An 8,238-nucleotide genomic window follows, 5' to 3' on the forward strand; every position below is an offset into this window, starting at 1 on the left:
ACCCGAAGGTTGCAGGAACAGCAACTCATATTCCGCCTGGGAACCCTGCAGCCTAATGGTATCAATGTGGACTTCACCAGTTTCAAAATCTCCCCTTCCCCTACTGCATCCCTAGACCAGCCCAGTTCGTCCACTCCCCCCACTGCACCACACAACCAGCCCAACTCTTCCCCCCCACCCACTGCATCCCAAAACCAGTCCAACCTGTCTCTGCCTCCCTAACCGGTTCTTCCTCTCACCCATCCCTTCCTCCCACCCCAAGCCGCACCCCCATCCACCTACTAACCTCATCCCACCTCCTTGACCTGTCCGTCTTCCCTGGACTGACCTATCCCCTCCCTACCTCCCCACCTATACTCTCTCCACCTATCTTCTTTTCTCTCCATCTTCGGTCCACCTCCCCCTCTCTCCCTATTTATTCCAGTCCCTCTCCCCATCCCCCTCTCTGATGAAGGGTCTAGGCCTGAAACGTCAGCTTTTATGCTCCTGAGATGCTGCTTGGCCTGCTGTGTTCATCCAGCCTCACATTTTATTATCCTGGAAGAGCAACACCTCATTTTCTGCTTGTGAATTCTATTTCAATATGGAGTTCTACAATTTTAGGGATTAAGGCAACTTCTCCCAGGTCCTTACCCCAACCACCATTAACCAGGCTTTGTTATCACATGGTCTGCTATTACACACAACTCATTGTTATACATTAATAGTCCTCATTAGTAGCTATTCATTTTCCTAAACCGACCATTATCCTCTCCTTTGTCTGTCCAGCTATTCGCTCCCTTTGGACTCCATCCCTCCCCCCAATCTTCTGAATATAAATCAACTTTCTTCCAGCTACCATTAGTTCTGAGGAAGGGTCACTGGACCCAAAATGATAACTTTGATTTTTCTCCACTGATGCTGCCAGTCCTGCTGAGCTTTTCCAGCAATTTCAGTTTTGTTAAAGAAAATACGCTCTAGGCATAATTTTTCACAGTAGACAATTCCACCAATATCTGTGTGGCCAGGAATTTACTCTATTAACAGACCACAGCCCATTGACAATAATATTACGGCCACGTAGAGGGACATCTTCTCTCGCAGTGGGATGTATGGAAAGGTGGGTGTCGTTGTTTCCAACTTACACTTACACAATTAAGTACCAGCAATCCAATTTAGGTGGAATGTTGTTTAGCTCGCAAGATTATGTTTACCAAATGAATCAACTACAAAAAGTCCATATCTAGACATTTTCAACTTCAGTCAAGTAGAGAACACTCCAGTAACAGCAGGACAATTTAAGAAATACACTAGAAATGATCACTATTATCAAAAGTGATGGAAATGGTACTTCACGGAAGGATCATTAGAACATTCCCAGGATTGAAGTGACACATCACACAGAAGCTAGAATGGTCTGTGCAAGCAGGATGTCACCTCTGTGGAATATTGCTGTAAATGCTTCAGCTTATCTCTTGCACTGATGTGTAGGATTCTTCCATCATTAATGATGGGGATATTTGTAGAGCCTCCACCTCCACTGAGTTGTTTAATTGTCTACCAATTGTCTATTTAATTGTCTATTCATGACTGAATGTAACAGGACTACAGAGCTTAGACCTGATCCATTAAATGTGGAATGCTTAACTCTCTCATTTGTTTGGCATGCAAGAAGTCCTGTTTGATATAGAGTAACACGGTGGCTCAGTGGTTAGTGCTGCTGCCTCACAGCGCTCGGGATCCAGGTTAAATTCCACCCTCGGGCGACTGTCTGTGTGGAGTTTACACGTTCTCCCTGTATCTGCATGGGTTTCCTCTGGGGGCTTTGGTTCCCTGCCACAGTTCAAAGATTAGGTGGATTGGCCATGTAAATTGCCCATAGTGTTCAGAGATGTGTAGATTAGGTAGGTTATAGGGGGATGTGTCTAGGTGGGATTCTCGGAGGGTCAGTGTGGGCTTGTTGGGCCGAAGGGCCTGTTTCCACACTGTAGGAATTCAATGAACTTTTATTGTGACTGGCACTCAAATTTGTGCAAAATTTGTAAAGTCACTTCACGATGCCATCTTAGGTACAGGACACCTAGGTACTGAGGGCTCCGTAACAACACTTGTTACAGAATTGAAATAGTAGGAGAAAAAAGGAGTAGTATGGGAATATAGTGTTTAAAAAGTCCAGAACGAGAATAAAAAGTATCTTGAAAGTACTCAAGTTATAGGCTTAGTCCATGCGAAATGGGCTTCGAACACGAGGCCATGCTGTTTTCACACACTCACCTCTGTCCAGGACTTATCCCCTGGCCAGCCCGGGCTCACTCTGCTCCCATTCAGAGCTCCAGCCACGACTCGCTTCTGGGACTTGACCCCTGGCCAGCCCAGGTTCACTGTGCTTCAGCCATGAGTCATTTCTGGGACGTATCACCCTGGCTAGCCTGTGCTCACTCTGCTCCCGCTTGGGGCTCCAGCTGCAACTCACATCACGTGCTGGCCTAGTCTCAGACTCAGTTTTCCATTCCCCCCAGTTAGGGTACTTTAAGAAGTTCAAGTTTGTGGAGGGGGGCGCAGGGAAAACTGTAGCAAGAGGGAAATAAAGGAAGGAAAACAACAGAGGAACTCTGGCTGGAGCCTCTTACTCTGTCGCCTTCTTAACCAGATATTTTCACCAGGTTGACACCTCATTTTTAGGTATGCCTGCTGCTGCTCCTGGCATGCCCTCCTTCACTCTCCATGAACCAGCATTGAACTCCCAACTTGATGGTAATGGTTGAGTGAGGGTTACGCTAGGCTGTGAGTTTGAAGATTGTACTGGAGTTCAATTCTACTGCTGGTGATGACCCACGCAGCCTCTTGGATGCCAAGTCATAAGTTGCCAGATCTGTTTGAAGTCTATCCCATTTAGCACAGTGGTAGTGCCGCACAACATGATGGAAGGTATTTTCAATATGAAGGTGGGACTTGGTCTCCGAAAGTACTGTGCAGTGGTCACTCTTGCCAACACTGTCATGGTCAGTACCTTAGCAGTGTAATGGGAGACATTACATTGATGGAGTATGCTTGACATTTACTGAAACCGCAATGACAAAAGGCATCGTTGACAGGAGACAACAGTACCAGGATTTCTTGGATGCAACAATGCATCTTCCAAAAAGATCAAAAGGTAGTGGTAACGAATTACACCACACGACGAGAAATGACGACCAGACATCATTGTAGCACAGACTGGACTAGTGTCCTACACCATGCAGTCAACTCTTGACGACAAGAATGAATGTACCAGAGACAATATTATAGATTCATAGAGAATCATCGAGTCGTACAGCACTAAAAACAGACCCTTTGGTCCAACTCGTCCAACCAGACATCCCAATCTAACCTAGTACATTTGTCAGCAATTGGCCCACATCCATGTAAACCTTTCATATTCATGTTCTTATCCATATTAAAAGTTGTACTTGTACCCACTTCCACCACTTCCTTTGGCAGCTTGTTTCACACACACGACACCATTTGCATGAAAAATATGCCTCTCTGATCCCTTCTAAATCATTTCCCTCTCATCTTAAACCTATGCCTTCTAGTTGTGGACTCCTCTACCATGTGAAAAAGATCTTGACTATTCAACTTGTCCACACCCCTCATGATTTTATAAACCTCTATAATGTCATACCTCAGCCACCTAAGCTTTAAGGAAAAAGCCTATCCAGCCTTTCCCTATAACTCAAACCCTCCAGTCCCAGCGACATTCTTATAAATCTTGACTGCACCCTCTCAGATTTCATCCTTCCTATAGAAGGGTGAACAGAACTGTACGGAGTATACTAAAAGTAGTCTCACCAAGTTCCTACACAGCCACAACGTGACGTACCAACTCCTATACACAATGTTATGCCCAATGAAGGTAAGTGTGCCAAATGTCTTCTTCATTGTCCTGTCTACCTGCAACTCCACTTTCAAAGAACTATGCACCTGCACCCTTACTTCTCTTTGCTCAGCAACATTCCTCAGGGCTCTACCATTAACTGTCTAAGTCCTTCCCTGGTTTGCCTTACAAAAATGTAACAGTCACATTTATTTAAATCAAATTCCACCCGCCACCCCTCAATATTTGTTGAAGATCCATAAATAGCTAGACACCTGGAGTATCAAAGGGAGATAGTATTTTAATGGCATCTACCATGACATTGAGCCAAACCGCTGAACATTCAGTTCTCTCAGGAAAAGACAATGACAGACGATGAGTACACAGGAGGTTAAATCCATTGAGAAAAACAAACAGATGCTTAAGGTGTGCCCACAGCCACAAAGGAATCGATGTCATCTGGAAGTCTTACCTACTGACTGTTGTATATATGATTGTAAATATTTTGAATGCTTTCATTGCAGGAACCTCTGATGTAAAAGGGGAGGTAAGTTGTGAATTTGGAAAGTATGCTGAACAGTCACTTTAAGAGTCAATTCACATCACATCATGATGACATCATTGGCCATTTTAGAAGGATACAGCTTAGTCTATCTTGCTGTCTCTTTCATAAGTCTCCTACTACTGTTTAATGATTCAGCCACCTGGTCTTTCTTGAAATTTAACAGCAAGTACTTCCGTCGTTGCTAAGCTGATTGCGAGAGTGGGCTGCTGTACAGGACTGGTGCACAGCAAATCAGGCAAGTTGCAGAGAATAATGTGAGAAATGTACCAGGGTCGACAGAAAGAATCTGCCCATAAGACTGTCCATGATTCACATTTAGCCAATTACTGGTAAAGTACAGCCCATTGTTACCTGTTTGTATTTTATATTCCACATGTCTTGAGATAAAACCAAGAATTCAATTAGCCTTTTGTCATAGCTTTATCAAACTGAAATGAAATTTGCAGAAAACCACTATCCATTACTTTCCACTAAAAAACAGTTCTTGAACTCTTAATTTCCATTTTCTCACCTTTAATTTTTAATCCAGGTTGCTATGCACTCAAAAGGTTCATAGGTCTTAATCTTCTCTAGTGATCTCCCCTGCGGTGCCTTTTTGAAGGTTTTCAAACAATCCAAGTAAAATGCTTTTACTGCAATTCTCATCAATATTGTTGCTCTTTGTCCCTTCCAAAATATGGTTTGGCAAATTGTCATGATTTTCATTTGACTGAGTTACATGGAAATTCTATTCTTAATCAAAAGTGCTAAAATTTCCCTCACAAATACTTCATAAAGTGGTGTAAAATTTTCCATTTGCTCCCTGTCTCCCCATGTGTCGAATGTTGATTGCCGTTCTCCAGTTCTGCAGGAAACCCAATAGGGACATTAGGCTGCATTTTAGCAGAAATCGGCTAAATGTCAATTTTGGTGACGGGTGGAGGGTTTGTGGGGCCTAACAAGACTTCTTAAGATCGCCTCATTAGCTCTCCACCACACCCCTATGGTACCCTGCAGCCAGGCAATATGGGGATGAGGGACCTTGAGCTCACTGCAGATACCCCTTTCTTGTAAGGAGACAGCATGTCCAGGAGGCATCCAGCCAAAAGAGGGACCACATCCAGGCTTCCAAAACTCTCATCTCAGGACACTCCAAAGGAGACTGGACCTTCTGCCTCCAACCTTCCTGCCACCCTCAGCCCTGTGGGAGTTCAAGCCAAGAATTCAAGTTCAAGCATCTGCCTTTGATTGGTTCATATTCAGTATGCCTGGGCCCTCCAGCTGCAAACACCCCTGAGGTCACTCAACCAAAACTCCAAATCCAACAGGCTCCACTGTACGGCAGGGTCCCTCCACTCCAACTGCAGACCTGGGACTGCACTGAGGGATAGTGGGACGGAAATAAAGAAGATATTTTGAAAGCACATAGTCAGCACAAGTGAAACATATAAAGACATTCTCATACTTGTAAACTTAGGTTCACTTTTGTTTATCAGCCATCTGTATGCAAATATCTGATGAGCAGAACCTACAATATTGAAGACATGGAGCCTGGCTATCCTTGTGTAACGTAACGATTTATGGCCCAAGGTGTGAAGTGAGCAGTTACTTCACCATGGGCAGGTTATGGGAAGTTGGAAGGTGAATGCTACTTTGCTAACTGGGGTGAATATTTCCTGGCTGCTATACGCTGCTTGTGCATCATATCATTAATGTGGTTGACTACTGTTGCTATCAGGCCTGCTTAAGACTGCTTGGGAACAGGGTCTGAACTTCACACAAAAAGCCAATGCTTAATGTCCCCCTCCCTCACAGAATGAAACATTCACTCCATTATCTTTGGGTCTGGTGGCAGCCATTTTCATCGCTTGTTATTTGGATCACGACAGAAGGAAACAGTGGCCACATTTCATGCTGTGAATCTCTGACTCCACGTCTCAGTCTACATGATGCCTCCAAATCTACACTCCCTTATTGGTAGGCCGCCCCATCAACCACAATGTCTGTCTTCGATCTTCATGATATTTAACTGTTCATCTCATTTTACCACAAGCCCTAGAAATATTAAGTATTGCAGCAGTGCTGATATGCTCGAAAGTGTAGTATTGAAGCGTCGAGCTGTCTGGCAAATAGAATGGAAATATACCACATAGTGAAGTGAGCCTGATACATGTTCAATTCCGACATGGAGTCATAGAGTCCTACAGCACAGAAATAGACCCTTCAGTCCAACTCATCTGCACCAACCAGACACCCAATCTGGCCTGGTCCCATTTTCCAGCAATTGGCAGACATCCCTCTAAACCCTTCCTATTCATGTACCCATCCAGATGCCTTTTAATTGTTATAATCGTACTCACCTTCACCACTTCCACTGGCAACTCATTCCATATACATTTACAAAAAGAAACAGATTAAGATTTAGAAGCTTTCTAAGTCTGAACATCAAACACTTAGCTGATCAGGATCAAAAACCAAAGATTGTCCTCTTCTCCTGTAGTTTCAGATTTTTTTTAAAATCACTGATACCTCTGGAGCTGCACTGATATCTCTGAAATTGAACATTAGACCTCCCATGTCAGCTATGAAACTGCACTGCTTGTTTGTTATTTCAGTGAAACACGATCTCCAGAGCCCTTGTGTAATTTCTCAGAATCTGACCTTGCCAGGTGATTGCTTCCCCAAAAATCCCTCCTTCCTCCCTTTTAGAGTATCTTTTTGATTTTTTTTAAAGTTCCAAAAGCATGCAAAACTTATAAAAACAGCAACTATTGTCCCAATCAAGTGAGTAAATCCAGCTGAGCGTGGAAAAAAATCCTGAAGACAAAAAGCAGCTGTCACAGCCATGACCCTCTCCCCACTACCATCTTTTTCTGGTGGCTTAAAGCCCAATGCTTCTCCGCCATGTGTAAACCCCATTTTGGATCCATAGTCTGCCCCACTCATCCTCTCATTGCTGTTTTACAATTTAGACTCCTACAATATATCTTTGGATTCCCTCTCATATTCGCAGTCAGTCCCTATTCTGACCATTCTTACTTCTGATTTCTTTTTACAATTCTCCACTACGTTTTCTATATTCAGGCTCTATCGAACTTAGGTTACCAACCTGATATCTATCATGGAACCCATATTTTCTGCTTCAAATTCTCTCAACTTGTCATCCAAGGAGCTCTGAATTTGGTTGCATGTGTAAGTTGGGGGAGTGGGGGTCGGTGGTGTGATGCTGTTACCATCCATGGAGTTTATCCTAAGCACTTGGTGACTTGTGCCCAAGGTGGAAGTCCAGAGAAGCAAGCAGCAACCACTCTGAATTTTGTGACAGAAATTATCAACATCTAGTTTCTATCCAATAAGTGAGAGAATGGGAATCTGCAAAAAAACTGGGTGAGATCAACAAATAATGAGATGCTAATGCATGAAAACAGGCCTTTCATTACTTATGAGCAAGATTCTCCTCTCACCATTCAAGGCAAAACTGACATTTTGCTCTTGAGAATCTCACCCTATTTTCACAACTTTTCGTCCAAGGCACTTGTCATTCAGTGACTGAGAAGATTTCCCCTTTTGGTGTGGTGTGGGCAAAGGTGAGAAAGTTGAAACAATATGGTTAGGGTGAAAAGAATCAGAATCCCAAAGTTGAGAATAAGTTATCCGGTTGTCCTCTTAAGTTTTAAATAGCGACTTCATAACCTGGCCATTGAGTAGCAACTACCTTTGTTTCAATGCATGTGCATCTCATTTTCAGCCCAATTTGACTGGTTTCAATGTCAGTTCCAATTCTCCCTCCCTCACTAGGAAATAAGATGGCACAAATTCCCAATAAGTGGGCTACCGTGATATCTAGGGGTCTGGGTAG

The sequence above is a fragment of the Stegostoma tigrinum genome, chromosome 15, assembly GCF_030684315.1.
Source record: "Stegostoma tigrinum isolate sSteTig4 chromosome 15, sSteTig4.hap1, whole genome shotgun sequence".
Taxonomy (NCBI): Eukaryota; Metazoa; Chordata; class Chondrichthyes; order Orectolobiformes; family Stegostomatidae; genus Stegostoma; species Stegostoma tigrinum.